The following is a 17688-nucleotide window of genomic DNA, read 5'->3' as shown; positions in this document are numbered from 1 at the left end:
TGTGTGCAAGTGTAGGAAGGGGGGGTGGGGGGGTAGAGTTCCCACGTATCCAACCTGGTAGGATGGGGTAAAGATATTGCAGGGGGAGGAGAAATACTGTGTCCCACCATGTGGTATCCCACTCCCCGAAGACCCCTTACCTGCACCTCCACTGCCAGGGGTGTGGGGGGTGGCTCGAGTGAGAAAAATAAAAAATAAACACACACTAGCGGGTGAAATGCCTGGTTTCTAACAGGAAGAGGTGATGGGGATGATCGGAACAGGGAGACCGTTTGGAACTACCACAGAGACTGATAGAAGAAATGGAAACATTAAGACATCAGATAATGAGGGAGACTGCGTTATGCCTATAAGGGAAGCGAGATATGGGACTTGACACGATCATGTGGAGGCGGGGGACTGCGAGAGAGAAAGTGGAAAAAGCAGAAGTAGCACCTCACTGATCCTTTGTGTTTGTTATTAGGTGTGTACCTTCTATTCCATACACAACACTATGTACAGATATAATCCCAGTGCACCTTACAGCAGGCAAGGCCGGTGCTGCACCTCAAGAAACACGCAAATGTTAATAGTTCCTGAAAATATATATTCATGCTGGATATAGCTGTCCCTTCCTCGTCAAGTATCGAAGAAAGATACAGTTGACCAAAACAGTGCATCCTGGATATTGGAGTCCCAGAGTTCTCAGGCACTGGAGAAAATCAATTGTTCTTTTTTTTTTTTGTGCAAAATATTTTTTATTGACATTTTGACACATAAGCAAGAGATTACGAAACAAAAAATTGTTCAATATAGGTACAATGCGATGTCGAAATCGCTTTTTAACAAACAAGAACCCCCCCCAAATGAGAGGGGGTGTTAGGCAGAATGATATGCAGTACCCTTTGAGAACACCCCACACAATTAAGACTACAAGTGACAGTACAAATTCACCTTTGGTACAAGCCTGTACTACACAGTTAAAGTGGTAACGATGGTTGAGCAGCCAGACTTATCTCAAGAGTAAGTGAGCATTATCAGATAGTTACACAAATGACAGCAATTACTGTGATTCCGGCAAACACTGACTCAAGGCTTTCAAGTAAAAGAATATACATTTATTTCAATCTTCAGTTGTATAACATTACACTATTATAAGCAGTCTAAAAATCACACTCTTAATACACCACACCACATCCCTTAAATTCCAGACAATGTAAACTCACAAATTAAGTGGGAGTCAATGGCACTCCAGCAATTTAAAAGGGGGAGGGAGGAGACAAAGTTATTAGAAATTAAATCAAATCAACAGGTAAGTACTCAGGGCAATTGAATAAGAGGAGGAACTACAGTGATAGAATCAGGTAGAAAAGGCTTAAGGCCAAAGTCAATGGGTCAAAAGTCTTTTGCTCAAAATCACAAAGTTCAGGGTCGTTCGCGGTAAAGTTTGTGGCACGGTTTCCAGACGAGGTTGGTTGATAGAAAAGTTAGTTCAAAGAGATGAGAAGAACAAGCCCTCGGATTGGGGAAAGATTTCACACACTTTCACTGCGGTTGAACGAAACGATCAACCGGATTTGCACAGTACCTTAAAACAGAGAGGAATCTAGCTGAGGCGGACGTTCATGGTAGCTCCTGCAGGCTCACGGTTCCTGAAGCGACTGTCGGACTGACAAGAAGTAGGAAGACTGGAGGGTCCTGCACTACCCAGGGAAGAAAACAGCAGCAGAACAAAGCAGCGAATAAAAGGTGCGCTCCTTAAAACCCAAGCAGGGTCTGACCTTCCTGGCTATCCAGCCCACTTTAGCTCTGTACAGTGAATTCAACCAGAGATGGGGTCCTGGCTTGCAGTTTGGGTGAACTGGTTGGTCCCACCAGCTCAAGGGAAGAAGTTTCCTGGAGGATCTTCTCTGTCGTTGGATTCTGAAGATTCGGACCTGCGGCAGGGCTTCACCGGGCGGTTCAGTCGTTGTAGGGGTCCTCTTCTGCCAGCTCTTCGTTGGTTCTTTTGTTCCAGTGGTGACTCTGCCTTTCCAGTCCCAGAGACCTGCTTTTTATGCAGTTTTCCCCAATTCACACAGCCTGGCTGTCAATTACACAGCAGGGTGGCTGTCCTGGCGAGGACGGTCCCCTCAGCCAATCAAACAGGAGTGCGAAATGAGTTACCAAGGGAACCCATGGCAGGGGTCTGAAGATCCCTCCCTCACATCCTGCCTACCTAGACTTTCAGGCGTCTTAAGGAGGGCAAAACCCGAGAAAGACTAACAAAAAGAAATGGCAAATAAACCCAGCCGGAGCCAAAATAAAATGCATTTGGTCAAGCAGGTTTATGTTCGAGGCTAATATAATAGCCTGAAACAGTACCATGGTTATGTAAGATAAACGCGGTAGAAAAGTTAGGGTAGTTGCCACTGCCACCAGCCAAGTCTTGATGTAAAGGGAGCGAAACAATGCTCCAAGAGAGACAGAAAAAAAAGGGATAAGAGTTAACCCCTTCCAATACTCCATGTAAGATGGGGTGTACTGGGTCAGTGGTTTAAAGTGACTAAAATAAAGTTAATGGCAACTTTACCTTTTCTGGGGGACAGTAGTCAGCCCCAGAAAAATTGAGTAGGGTGGAAGTCTCAAAGACAACCCTGTGTCACTGCACTGAAGGTGCTGTGTAACACACATGAAAATATGATGCCATGGAGTAGGTGAGGCTCCAGTGCTCAAGATCACACACAAAGTGAAAACGCACACAGCAAAACACATGTAAGAGTGAGAAAAAGGCTCACACTCTTACCAGGTGGAAAAAAAAATCCTAGAAATCCAGCAAAGCTGCTGAGGGACTCATTAGGTAAGGGAAATCAGCCATTTGAGAATTCTCCCTAACGGGGACGGGGGGGGGGGGGATTCACAATTGAGTCTGCAATATGTACATTTTACTAAGCGGAGTGCAGACGTCACCCTCCAAGTCAAACACAACTCCACACAGAGTAAAGCATGACGTTGTAGATTGCTGTGGCCACCCTGTTCACCTCACTCCAAAGACGCGTCCTGAAGAACATATGTTCCCTCTCCCTAACAAAGTTCATAAAGGGGGCCCAGATGAGAGCGGAAACTGGTTCCACACCCGGGCCCACCAGTATGCCATACATGGCCCCTCAGTGGCCTGCCAGAACATTGCGCAGTTTATTCTCGCTGCCATAAGCAGGTGAGTTAGGAACTTTGCTCTTTTAGCCAGCACACCCTTTTGTCCTTCCGGGGTTAATGAATTGAGTACCATTAAATTAGGCAATAACACCTGATAGCACAGTGCTTAGGTAAGGATCCGGCCTGAAGCGCTACATCTTGTGCCCCTTTTATTCACTTCCTACAAATATTTGGGGCTTTTAAGCAGCTTCCTGGCAGCGTTGAGCTCTACACAAAATGCACATGATGGCAAACGTTTTTCCAAGGTGGGAAGCATGGAGCACAGGGGAGTTGCTAGGTCTGGAAAAGACCCGGGGCTACGCTGATGTCGGAACTGTTGGGACTCGGGGCTAGCTAGTCTTTTGGCTGTAGCTCCGGAGATTCTATCCGGGGCTACAACCAAAAGATCAGGGGCTATAGACCCTTTAGCCCCCCCCTAGCGACGCCCCTGATGGAGCATGCGAAATGTGTGCAGCCGGGTTGAAACTATTGGAGCGCACTGTCTGTCCAGAGGTATGGGGACAATGTACACATATGTTGTGTAAAGTGGCAAAAGGGGTAGGGAGGGTGCACACACGTGTGTGTGTGGGGTAGGGAGGGTGCACACACGTGTGTGTGTGTGGGGTAGGGAGGGTGCACACACGTGTGTGTGTGTGTGTGTGTGTGTGTGTGTGTGTGTGTGTGGTGCTCGTTTTGTTTATGGTAGGGAATGATGCACACAATGTGAGCAGCAGGGCGGCATGTGTGGTGCACACAAGGCATCTGCATAGCTAGAGAGGTAGGTCTGTTGCATAATGTCTGTATAGAATGATGGGTATGGTGCAGGTACAATGTGGCAGGTATTGTATATATTTGGTGTCTGCATAAATGTAGGTATATGGCCAGTAAGATAGCTCAGCGGGTTTCACACAAGCTGCTGAAATCTGTGTAGGATCTGCAGGTCGCAAGCTGGAATCCCTGCAAGGCCAACTCAGTCTTTCATCCTTCTGAGATGGATCGATGATACCAACGTCGGTTGGGTGATAGTAACTGCATGTAAATGATCTGTGTGCAGCGCTTTGGCAGAAGCGCTATATAAATAAATATTATTTTTGTATTGTGAGCAGAATGGGGCCTTTTGATTTTTGCATCGTGGTAGTTATGATGCACACGCGGCGAGTGTACTAATATCAGTATGGTGCACTTTGTGTACATAGAGTAGTAGTAGTTGGGTATCAGGCACACAAAGGGGTAGATATGGTTCGGACTTAGATTGCAGAGCAGCTGAAGTGTTGCACATAATGTGTGCAGAGAGCTCAGTATGTTGCATGCACGATGCTGCTTGCAGAGCAGTTGGTGTGCTGCCCACATAGCGTATGTACAGACTGGTTGGTGTGGTGCACACTGTGTGTGGGGAATCGTAGGTATGGGGCACATGATGATTGTCCAGAGATCTCTATGTACCAATCACATAGGTTCCAGCAGAGGCGAGCGCTGTTTGCAATAACGAGTAGGAATCATGCACAAGGTGTTTGTAGAGCAGTGGGTATAATGCATACATGGTTTGTGCTGTGAAACGGGTATGTGCACCCGATGTAGATGGCGCAGATACAACAGCGTGTGTAGAACTGTAGTTGTGGTGCACAAAAGGTGTGTGTAAATCAGTTATGTTGGACCAGTGTGCGCAGAGCGATAAGCTTTATAAATGTGTGAAAAGCAGTTGGTATGGTGCACGCTCAATGTGTGGAGAGTCGTAAATATGGCATGCACATGGTGCGTGCAGATTGTATGGTTGTGTAGTGCCCACACAGAGTGTGTACATGGCAGAAAATAAAGAACAAGTGCCGGAACTAAGTACCAGTGAATTGAGCAACAGTAATGTCATTTATTTGTAAGGCTTCATGCCTTATGTTGGTTTGAATATGTGTTAGTTTGTGTCTGTAGCAGAGTCCCCAAGGTGTCCTCTGTCCCTAGCCCATATTTTATGCGTCAGGGTAGTGTACATCCCCGTTTGTGGAGCCCTTGGGACTCCATTAGCATTTTTAGCAGATTTACTGTGAGAGGAAGGTAAATCCTCCCCTTTACCTCCAGTGTGGTAATGTGGCTCTAATGCAATTACTGCTACTTTACAGTCGTACTTGTAGTGAGGCCCCATGTACTGGTTTAAAGATCCTGGGCCTGGCTCATAAAGTGGCAGCCTGTTATCTCACTGAAGAGCTACCTTTCTGTCACAGGTGGCATAGTCACACCAAACCACCAAGAGAGTTCAAGGGGGCTTAATGTAGCTTGGGCAGGGTGGTGGGGGGCTTTAGATCCTCACTCTCTCTCAGCCTGCGGTGGCATCCTTAACCTGTGTTGGTAACTATAGCCAGGTAACGCACTGGCTAGATCTTCCTTCTCCAAGGATGGGCTCCCTAAAGGCAGGCTATCTTATCTCCCTCAGGGAACCAGGTCTTGGTATTCTAAAGGGGGCTGGGATAGTGCCTTTTACTTACTCCGTGGGGTGCAGGGTGGTTCTTTCAACAAGGGTTTGATTAACGCCTATCTAATACTAAATCTACAGATGGGAGCAAGCAATGACCATCAAATAATAATAATGCAGTCCTGGTGGAGTCTCGTCAAAATAAAAGGGCCTATACAAATAAAATGATTGCCAACCCTTATTTCTAAATACAAATAGTGTGGGGTAGTGTTCATGAAAAGAAAGAAGTGTTCACAACATGATATGTCAGGATGTTCAGGCCGTTGTCCTGTGCTGAAAGCATGGGGAACGGAGGCCAGGGTGGTTCACTCGAGCATAGCGCACTCTCTGGCTTCTTTAGCACGAGGGTACAGTTCAATCATTAACATCAGGGCCTTCGGTGCCCAAGTCTCTTTGCCCATCAACATCTCTTCATGCAGAGGGCCTGATACGATTAAAGAAACGCAAAGTTATTTTCTTCCTTCAAAGTTTTACTAGTACTCAATTCAGGTGATTCACTATTTACCCCTGATCCGCGCCCCCTCAGCTGGGCTCAGATCCCTTTAATACAATGATCATCACTTTGGATCCCCCTCTTCCGGGCTCAGATCCTCTTTCACAATGTTTGTAGGATATTCTCTCTTGGGTGACGCACGTTTCACCCCGGATCCACCCCCCCCCCCCACTCATCCGGGCTCCGATCCCCTTCAGCCAGATTTGGACCAATTTCAATTAGCATCAACTATCGAAGACCTTCGAATGTGCATGGGGTTTGGCTTGACCCGGTGCAGGACCACTTTGATTACACAATTCCTTTTTACATTTGCTGCCTTTCAGTTGGATACCTAACAGAGACCTTTGAATGAGCACCCATGTGGTGCCAGACCACTCTGTTTACAGTATCTATCTTGGCTTCAAAAGTTCAGTCACTCATCTGCTGTTTAATTATATTTGCGCCTCTTGTCACATACGCTTCACGCACTGTTTTCTTCAGTTTTCTCTATACAATGTTGCCGCTTGCAACCTTGGCTTCAACACACACTGGTCTGGTATCTATCAGTCTCACCGGCTGTGCTGACTTTACTGGTGCTGCTTTGTTGTAGGAGCCAAGGGCAGTACCACAGCGGCAAACTATCCCCCCCACCTTGGCTATCGAAGCAGGAGAGCCCCGGGTTCCTCCTATACACAATACATGTTTCTTCTGCTTTGATTCCGGGTCTTAGGTTTCTTATTCTCAAAGGATCATGAAAGTAACGGTCTTCCTCTGAAAAGGTCAAGGGCACTTCCCTCCTTGCAACCCTCTTCGGTCTTGCCGTCTTTCTCCTTGTATTAAACTGCCATTTTAGAACTTCTGCTTCCTCGTGTGCTTTGCCTTGTGTAGAGTGTGCTTTCGTGCTCTGCCTTTTATCGGTGTGGGGGAAGTGTGATGGAAGTCAGGTGTGTGTAAAGAGCGGTAATTGCCAGACCCTGCCCGACCATTGTATTGGGACATGTCAGGTATACGGCTCGGGTGTTAGTCTATTTTCTCTCACAGTGAGCTGTCTGTGAGAGTGTTTGTTTCGGAAAGGGGGGGGTTGAGTTCCTAGGTATCCTACCTGGTAGGATGGGGGAAAAGGTGTTACAGGGAATGGGATACTGCATTGTGACCCACTCCCTGAAGACCCCCCTCACCCTGGTGATCCTCCCGCACTGATCCACCCCCAGCAACTAGATCCACAAGCGATGGCTGTGTCCTGGATGTCAGATCCCCAGAGACACCTTCAGGTTTCTCACATCACTTATGAACTTAATCACTGACCTGCAGATATACACTATGCTATCAAACCAGGAATTGCCTCACTTGCTAACCCTCATGAACTATAGCAAGAAACACCCTGGCACTTATTTGTTGCTAATCACAACTATCCAGGTATATCCAAGTAGACATACCTACCAAGGATCCAATTTAAGAAATTGTCGACCGAGGATAGTGCTAGCAGCTATGCAATAAGAGCATGAGTTTTGGGACTGATTTCCCCCCCCCACCTCAACCCCCCAGTATCCACGACACCAAACAATGTGACCCACCAAGATGCAAGAAGATTCACACCCTCGATAGGGACTGGAAGCTGAACAGAAACGAGGTCCCCCTGGAAAACACACCACTATGCTAACTCTTGCCTCTGCACCAACAAACAATTAGAATGCAGCTACACCCCTCAAATAATTTGGCCTAGCTGCACACATACTTGCACACCGCCACCTTCATCTCAACAGCCTTTAGAACGCAGCTATACCCATCAAATGCGGCCCAGCTGCACCCAACGTCACCCACCAGCGCCGGCAAAATGAAGGTACCATTTCCATTGGTCTTACTACACACATTCTACTGCCCTTACACAGCCACCGCACCACAGCTAATGTTAGTATGCAGCTACAAATCACCTACTGCACACTGGCTGCATACATAGAGTTCACCCATGCACGTTGTACCACACTACTCTCTCCACTGACCTGGACTGCGGTCCCCGAGGACGTTCAACACACATCGCTTTGGAATCATAACCATGGTAAAAGGCGCTATACAAATGCCAAATAACACAACATTAAGAGGGGCCATCAGCAGTTGAGGGGTGCACTGGTATAAGCCGATTTATAGCTTGGAGAAGGAGATGCCAGGGAAGAGGAACACCCGTGCAAACTGGATCCCAAAACAGAACAAGAGTTGAGACTTAGTCACTGGCAAACCTGCTCTGTGGCGTTGGTCAGGGGGTTGGCACAGAGGGTTTGATGAATGTGGAAGGCTTCTAGGCATTGTTAAGGGCTCATGGATAAAAACAAACTACAAAGGAGGCATGGGGGCTTCTGGGGCATGAAATACTGTGTGGCTCCGAAGGGCTCTGGGGTGTTTAGACATGTGGGTTCAAAAGCCTAAGGTGGCGGGGGTGAGCACAGCCTTCTCTGGGAGACACTATGAAGATTACAAGAGATTCTGGGCACAAACACCTAAAAGACACTGCTCTTGCCCAGACAGACGCAGGCTCCAGGCAGCAGCACACGTGGACATGGCATCTGTGCCAAGAAGGGCAAGGGCCAAAGAACCCCTAGCGAAGCGGGTAGCTGCCCAGGGTGCCAGTGCTTTGAAGAAGAACGATCAGCTGTTCCCGACCTCCCAGCAATCTGAGGCTAATGTCTGAACTCGGACTCATTTTCCATGTCAAGGCACAGAAAATAGCTGTCTTAACAGGGGTCCATAAATCATATTTTAAACACATCTATTTTGTTAAATGCTCTATCAGCAGAGCAGTTAAAATGGGACGCTGTTAGTGGTAGATGGCTGTAGACGCAAGAATGGGTGACTGCTGTCTATGGCAGGTCCCTTGAGAAGTGTGAATGTTGAGTAATTAGATGTGGAAGGGTGTGTGAGTGGTCTTTTATTATTATTATTATTTTTTATTTGATGCAGTGATGTCATTTGTGTACATTCCAAGTCAGGTGGGAAAATATGTGAACGACTGAAGGAAAAATCATTGTTTTCTGATACTTAAATCGAATTCAAACATCAGGACAACTCCGAGAGTGCATTAATTAGCTTAATGGAAACTTGGAACTGGACGAAATAGTCATGGTGACATGGAACAGTCTGGGCACCATGTGCTGTGCGACTTGGAACCGTCTGGCCACCATGTGCTGGGAGCGGCGACATGGACCAGTCTGGCCACCCTGTGCTGTGAGATGCGACATGGAACGGTCTGGCCACCTTGTGCTGTGAGCTGCGACATGGAACAGTCTGGCCACCCTGTGCTGAGAGCGGCAACATGAAACAGTCTGGCCACCCTGTGCTGTGAGCGGTTACATGGAACAGTCTGTCCCCCCTGTGCTGAGAAGTGGGACATGGAACAGTCTGGCCACCCTGTGCTGTGAGCTGCACATGGAACAGTCTGGCCCCCCTGTGCTGTGAGCTGCGACATGGAACAGTCTGGCCACCTTGTGCTGCGAGCTGCGACATGGAACAGGCTGGCCACCCTGTGCTGCGAGCGGCGACATGGAACAGTCTGGCCCACCTGTGCTGTGAGCTGCGACATGGAACAGTCTGGCCACCCTGTGCTCTGACCTGTGACATGGAACAGTCTGGCCCACCCTGTGCTGCGAGCGGCGACATGGAACATTCTGGCCACCCTGTGCTGTGACCTGCGACATGGAACAATCTGGCCACCCTGTGCTCTGACCTGTGACATGGAACAGTCTGGCCCACCCTGTGCTGCGAGCGGCGACATGGAACATTCTGGCCACCCTGTGCTGTGACCTGCGACATGGAACAATCTGGCCACCCTGTGCTGTGAGCTGCGACATGGAACAGTCTGGCCACCCTGTGCTGCGAGCTGCGACATGGAACAGTCTGGCCCACCTGTGCTGTGAGCTGCGACATGGAACAGTCTGGCCACCCTGTGCTGTGAGCTGCAACATGGAACAGTCTGGCCACCCTGTGCTGTGAGCTGCAACATGGAACAGTCTGGCCACCCTGTGCAGTGAGCGGTGACGTGGAACAGTCTGGCCACCCTGTGTAGTGAGCGGTGACATGGAACAGTCTGGCCCCCCCGTGCTGTGAGCTGCGACATGGAATAGTCTGGCCCACCTGTGCTGTGAGCTGCAACATGGAAAAGTCTGGCCACCCTGTGCTCTGACTTGCGACATGGAACAGTCTGGCCACCCTGTGCTTTGAGCTGCGACATGGAAGAGTCTGGCCACCCTGTGCTGTGAGCTGCGACATGGAAGAGTCTGGCCACCCTGTGCTGCGAGCTGCGACATGGAACAGGCTGGCCACCCTGTGCTGCGAGCGGCGACATGACAGGCTGGCCACCCTGTGCTGAGAGCTGTGGCATGAACAGTCTGGCCACCCTGTGCTGTGAACGGCAACATGGAACAGTCTGGCCACCCCGTGCTGCGAGCTGTGACATGGAACAGTCTGGCCTCTCTGTGCGGAGAGCTGTGACGTGAACAGTCTGACCACCTAGTGCTGTGAGCTGCAACATGGAACAGTCTGGCCACCCTGTGCTGTGAACGGCGACATGGAACAGTCTGGCCACCCTGTGCTGTGAACGGCGACATGGAACAGTCTGGCCACCCTGGGCTGAGAGCTGTGACATGGAACAGTTTGGCCACCCTGTGCTGATAACTGTGACAGGAACAGTCTGGCCACCCTGTGCTGTGAACGGCGACATGGAACAGTCTGGCCACCCTGTGCTGAGAGCTGTGACATGGAAAAGTCCTGGCCACCCCGTGCTGCAAGCAGCGACATGGAACAGTCTGGCCGCCCTGTGCTGTGAGCGGCGACATGGAACAGTCTGGCTGTTAGGGAGAATTCTCATTCTATGGCTAATTTCCCTCACCTAGTGAGTCCCCCAGCAGCTTTTCTGGACTTTTGGAGTTTATTTACTTCACTTGGTAAGAGTGTGCCTCTTTTTCCTACTCTTACCTGTGTTTTGTCATGTGCATTTCTACTTGTTGTGTGATCTTGGACTCTGGAGCACACCACTCCATGAGCCCAACTTGTTGTATGTGTCACCTTCAGTGCAGTAACACAGGGTTGTCTTTGAGACTTCCCACCGACTCCATTTCTGGTGCTGACTACAGTCCCCCAGAAAAGGGTAAAGTTGCGTTTACTTTACTTAGTCAAATAACCACAGATCCATTACACCCCATTTTACATGGAGTACGGGAAAGGGTTAATCCTTAGCCCTTTTTATCTGTACCTCCTAGAGCATTGTTTTGCTCTTTTAGCATTTAGACTTGGCTGGTGGAAGTGGTACCTACCCTAACTTTTCTACCGCAATTATACTATATAAACGTGGTATTGTTTTAGGCTATTATATTAGCCTTGAACATAAACCCGCTTGACCAAATACTCTTTTGGCTCCGGTCGGGTTTATTCGCCATTTCTTTTTGTTAAAGTCCTTCTTGTGTTTTACTTTGCGCGGCAAACCAGGTTTGCCTCCTTTGTTCACTGTTTTGTGGCAGGCTTCTGCCAAGAAGCCCTCCTCTGGGCGCCTGGGTTCTAGGTAGGCTGAATGTGAGAGAGGGGTGTAGTCACCCCCTGCACAGGGTATCCTAGGAAACCCGAGTCGCACTTTGCCATGATTGGCTGAGGTGGTTGTCCGGGCTGGACAAACCCCCCCCCCCCGCTGCGTGATTGACAGCCAGGCTGTGTGAATGGGGGATTTTTGCATAAAAGGCAGGACTCTTGGGCTGGAAGTCAGTCGCCACTGGAACGGCAAGGAACCGTAGAGAAGAAGAGAAGAAGACGACTGCTGCAACTACCCCGTCCCGGTGAAGCCCTGCTGCAGTCCTGAGCTATCTACCCTTCAACGACCAGAGAAGATCCAGTCCGGAGTCCTCTTCCCTTAAGCTTGGTGGGGTCAACCAGCTCATCTTCCACAGCCAGAGGATCCTCTTTGTGGCCGAAATCGTTGCACACTGCTGTAGTGGTCCGGATAGCCATCTGAAGAGCCTCTCCTGTTTTAAAGGAGCGCACCTTTTATTCGCCGTCGCAGCTGATGGCTTCATCCCTGTGTGGTGCAGACCCCTCCAGACGTCCTCCTTCTCGTCTCCACGACCTAAGCTCCAGGAACCGTGGGTCTGCAGGAAACTACCAGGAACAACTGCCGTGGCACCAGCTTCTTCTTTGAATAAGGTACTGTGTTCTGCATCGAGGAACTAGAGTGAATCCCTTTTCTCCTCATCCAAGGCTTGCCCTTGTCTTCCCTCCTTCTTATAACTTTTGCTTCCTCTGTTGACAATATCCCAGTACTCCTGGCAACGTTGAATCTTGAACTGCCTGACTGTGTGATCCTCGATAACAGGAACCTGGTTCCACTTGACACTGGCTCCGGCCTATTGACTTTTGTATTTCTGTCAGCGAGTGTTCTCTGATTCTGTCTGCCTTGACAAAAGTATTGCCTATGATTTTTGCCCCCAACTCTCTCTGGTTAGCCCAGGTGCTAAGGGTGTTTTGCCCTGGTAACCTTTCTTGCCGCGGATACGCGTTTCTTTAATACGACCGAGCTGTCAAAATGTGATTGCATATGTGTTCCCGGTAACGTCTTTTGTTTCACAACACCGGTCCGCCAAAACATAAGGTACTTACCTTGAGCTATTCTGTGCCAAGAGAATTGGTTGTTTGTAGTGTATTTTATGTGTGGTTTTGAATTTATAGAAATGTTGTGTTTTACAGAGGGTCAAAAAAATAAATGTACTTATATTTTTTACCTGAAACCTTCAGTCAGTGTTTGCTTGAGTCACAGTAATTGTGGTCCCTTTGTGTAATCTCGGCTACTACTCATATACTCTTGAGATAAGCCTGGCTGCTCCGCTACTGCTACCACTTTAACAGTGTAGTACAGGCTTGTACCAAAGGTGAACTTGTATTACCACTTGTAGTCTTAATTGTGTGTAGTGGTCCCTAAGGGCACTGCACAGGATTCTGCCCAACACTGGCCACCCTGTGAGCTGCGACATGGAACAGTTTGGCCACCCTGTGCTGTGAGCTGCGACATGGCCCAATCTGGCCACCCTGGGCTGAGAGCTGTGACATGGAACAGTCTGGCCACCCTGTGCTGAGAGGTGTGACATGGAACAGTCTGGCCACCCTGTGCTGTGCGCTGCAACATGGAACAGTCTGGCCACCCTGTGCTGTGCGCTGCAACATGGAACAGTCTGGCCACCCTGTGCTGTGAGCTGTGACATGGAACAGTCTGGCCACCCTGTGCTGAGAACTGTGACATGGCACAGTCTGGCCAGTGTGACGAATCTGGGCTATTTGTCCCTTCTTCCCAGGGGCGAGCCAACCCCTTTGAGGTTAGGGAGATGAGGCTGCTTCATACAACTCTCCCTCAGGGTTTGGTGAAACGGGACCTCCCTGGGAGTGACTCCCTCGAAGGGGACAAGGACTCCCATTCCTATCCGGAACTGCCAATAAGAAATAGATTGACTGCCTACATGTCAATAGAATCGACTGGTGTTATTTCAGTTGATCCAAATGCAAAACACACTAACCTTAGTTCCCTAATGTTGGCTCAGGGTAGTGCAGGAATCTTCATGAACTCAGCAGCTAAAAGAAAACAAAAACACCCCTTTTTTTTTTAGTACGTGCAGCAAGAATAAAGAGACTAGGGACCTTGAATGTGAGAAGAATCCTACTTAGTGGTGAGCCTCTGACGTGAGAATGTTCTGAAGGGGTGGAGCCGCGCTCCACTGCAGAGCTAGCAGTAGCATGGAGGAACAGAGAGCAGATAGAGAGATGCCGGCATTGGAAAGGGCGAGACAGAAGGAAGACTCTCACCTGGTGGCGTGACCATGCTGCAGCCATGGTGGGCCTGGGGTCTGCGAACCAACGCCAAGACCAGCAGGCACCGGAGGAACAAAGCTTCTGCTCTCAGGGTAAGGACCAGTGAGGGTGCCGCATTAGGCAAGATGGAAGAAGCAAATCCTTACAAGACGGTGATGGAAAGGAGAGGGGCGAACGGCCACGTCCCGGAGTGACTCCACTGCACTGGTGCACACCCGACGACAATACAGGTCCCAGGGTTGCCCAGGGTGGATGGAGGCAGTGCGATATGACAAGGGGGGTTACGGGAGCCTAGAATTCTGAATGAAGATTGGCAGAGGGCAGAGATACAACCACAAAAGTGAAACAACCCAGAAAGCCTGAGGGTCTGGAGAACCCTAGAGAATTAAGTGCCATTTTTAACCTGTGAGAAGAAGGGATCCTGGAGGGTTCAATCAGTCTAGTGGAAAGGAAACAACCAAGCTGGTGGAAAAGGACCACAGGAATCAAATACCTTGAGACATTTAATTTGTATAAAGATTTACAACTTTTCTTGAAGAGTGTAAAGAGGGAGCTGAAAAGTTTTCTTTGTGAATTATGGGGAACACTGCTTTGAACTGTGACCAATACCCCGACCTGGATCCAAGGAACATTGACCGGAGGAAGCCTGTACTAGGAGACCATTGTTCTGGTTGATTTTTATGTTGGTTTTTCCAGTAGAAGGGCCAGATCGTAAATAGGTTTTTGGATTGAGGACTCATTTGTGGTTTGATGTACGGCGAACACCGTGAGTTTAGTTCATAGGCAGTGAAATCCCTCTTATCAATATGGACAAATGGGCATTCTTTCATTTTAAAGACCCAGGAAAATGCAGTCTTCAAGTCTTGACTCCTTCCTCTGGTATGTAACATCTCCCTCTGCTGTGCACCTCAACATGGAACCGTCTGGCCTCCCTGTGCTGTGAGCTGCAACATGGAACTGTCTAGCCACCATATGTTGTGAGCTGCAACCTGGAACTGTCTAGCCACCCTAGGTTGTGAGCTGCACCATGGGACTGTCTGGCGCCTCTGTGCTGTGCACTGCAACATGGTACCGTCTGGCCTCCCTGTACTGTGTGCTGCAACATTGAGCTGTCTAGCCACCCTATGTTGTGAACTGCAACATGGAACTGTCTGGCCTCCCTGTACTGTGTGCTGCAACATGGAACTGTCTGGCCACCCTATGCTGTGAGCTGCAACATGGAACCGTCTGGCCTCCCTGTGCTGTGAGCTGCAACATGGAACTGTCTAGCCACCCTATGCTGTGAGCTGCATCATGGAAACACCTGGCCTCCCTGTGCTGTGAGCTGCAACATGGAACTGTCTAGCCACCATATGTTGTGAGCTGCAACCTGGAACTGTCTAGCCACCCTAGGTTGTGAGCTGCAACATGGGACTGTCTGGCGCCTCTGTGCTGTGCACTGCAACATGGTACCGTCTGGCCTCCCTGTAATGTGTGCTGCAACATTGAGCTGTCTAGCCACCCTATGTTGTGAACTGCAACATGGAAATGTCTGGCCTCCCTGTACTGTGTGCTGCAACATGGAACTGTCTGGCCACCCTATGCTGTGAGCTGCAACATGGAACTGTCTGGCCTCCCTATGCTGTGAGCTGCAACATGGAACCGTCTAGCCACCCTATGCTGTGAGCTGCAACATGGAACCGCCTGGCCTCCCTGTGCTGTGAGCTGCAACATGGAACCGCCTGGCCTCCCTGTGCTGTGAGCTGCAACATGGAACCGTCTGGCCTCCCTGTGCTGTGAGCTGTAACATGGCTGTGAGGTGCAACATGGAACCGTCTGGCCACCCTATGCTGTGAGCTGCAACATGGAACTGTCTGGGCACCTTGTGCTGTGAGCTGCGACATGTGCAAAGAATATTTTTGTACAACTGGAAAAAAAGTTCTATTTTTGCCCCTTGTTTTTGGTTGCTCTTCTTCAAGTTGTAGTCAAAGGAGAAAGATGCGAGTGATGAATTGGGCAATGCAGGGTTTCATTTGTAAAGGTATAAGTGCCGGGCTTCAAATATTTTCTAACGCGCCCGTGACATGGCAGGATGTGCAGCTCTCCGCCCACTGTTGCCATCACCCACGTCTGCTCCTGCTGCGAAGGAGCTAGTGCTTTTCTTCCTTCCCAAGCTTCCCAAGCGTTTTAGAATTTGGCAAGACTTCTGTTAACTGTTTTCTAAGCCCTACAAGAGTCCAGGGGGGAGGAGAGTCACTAAATGAAGATAGGATTTAAATATAAGGTGCAAATAAATATTTAGCTGAATATATTTGTAAAACTGTTAAATTGTAGTTAGCTTTTCTCAAATCACAGTGAATGCAGCCTGTGCTAAAATAAGACTACAGGCATTGTGTCACCGAGGCTAAGGCTGGCAGAGATCATGAGGTAACTCAGCAGCTGTTGGTTGTCTGTCAAAAGCCCATGTATTCAAAATGGAGAATAAAAGATTCAATGCACGACAGTGGGTACTAGTGCACACAACGGTGTGTTCTGCAGGCTATTGGACTGAAGCTGCAGATTCCCATGGCCTGCCCACACTGAAGAGTACAATGTAGAGAAACCTGCAGCAGAGTGATGAGCATTGGCGAGTTGCGAGAGAGAGAGAGAGAGAGGGGAGGGTGGGGGGACATTGATCCCCCTGGGAGTGGGTCTGTGGCTTTCACATCTACGAAAGCGGAGCAGCGACGGGACAGGTGCAATGTTGGGTAATGCATCTGCAACATTGCAGCTCTCCCTGTGTGGGGGAAAGGAAAGGAAAGAAGGAACTGGGTGGGTGTGCTGCACAATAGGGGGAATGGCTCCCATGGAAGCCAGGTTGATAACAAGTTTGTGTAGACACATACGGCACAGCAGTGATTGGCGCATGAAAGCCAGTGCCACATTTTGAACTTTAATATGTCCACTTTGCAATGAACAGAGAGCTACATCAGAGGCATTACTAAGAGCAGGTCAGCATCGAGCGAAGAGCAAGAAGCAACAATGGGCAGAGTCTGGTGGATGTGGTAGAGCACAACCCACCTGCTGAGCAATACTGGGGGATTAGAACAAGTTGGGGACATCTGGGAAGGCATTCAGCAGAGTCCATACTACCTAACCAACCGCAGTGTACAGCAATCTGTGGTCTTCTCCCTCCCACGATGGCCAATAACGGAGCGATAGCCGAGAGCGGGGAACCCACACAGGGGAAAGTGGACTCACCCACAGGGGCTACAGCCGCATAAGCACACAAGAGGGTTCAAGTGCCTCAACGAAAGGATGGTGTCAAAAACCAGGCCCCCAAGATAAATTCAGCAAGTACACAGAGAGAAGCCTGGAGGGCCACCTGACAAGGTGAAGGAGAGGGAGGATGGCGCAACATCGTACAGCACAGAATGCCAAGTAAATCAAAAGGGGGCAGAGGCAAACAGACCAGCATCAAGTCTTTCGCCAGGAAGTCTGACAAGAGCCAACCCACTCCATTGAATGCAATCATGGCCTCGTCTAGCGCCATACAGCAGGGGGAGGGCAAGGGCCCAATATTGGAACCTATAGTGGCCCTGAAGGCATCTCTGGAAAGAAAGCTGAACACATCATCCCCATTGGTTGCCGGCAGGCGAAGCTGGCCCACTCCCTCCAAGGCCCACGGGAGGAAAGGCCAGCTCCTGTTTTGTGCCTGTTCGGTGCCGTGACTGCCGTCTGCCAGACCCCCTGGCCCACTTCATATAAGGTACTCTTGCACCCTTGACTACTAAACCCTGACCCTGGGACTGCA

Source organism: Ambystoma mexicanum, chromosome 8 (genome assembly GCF_040938575.1).
Source record: "Ambystoma mexicanum isolate Mex_15411 chromosome 8, UKY_AmexF1_1, whole genome shotgun sequence".
In the NCBI taxonomy this organism is placed as follows: domain Eukaryota; kingdom Metazoa; phylum Chordata; class Amphibia; order Caudata; family Ambystomatidae; genus Ambystoma; species Ambystoma mexicanum.
This window is presented reverse-complemented; position numbering follows the sequence as displayed.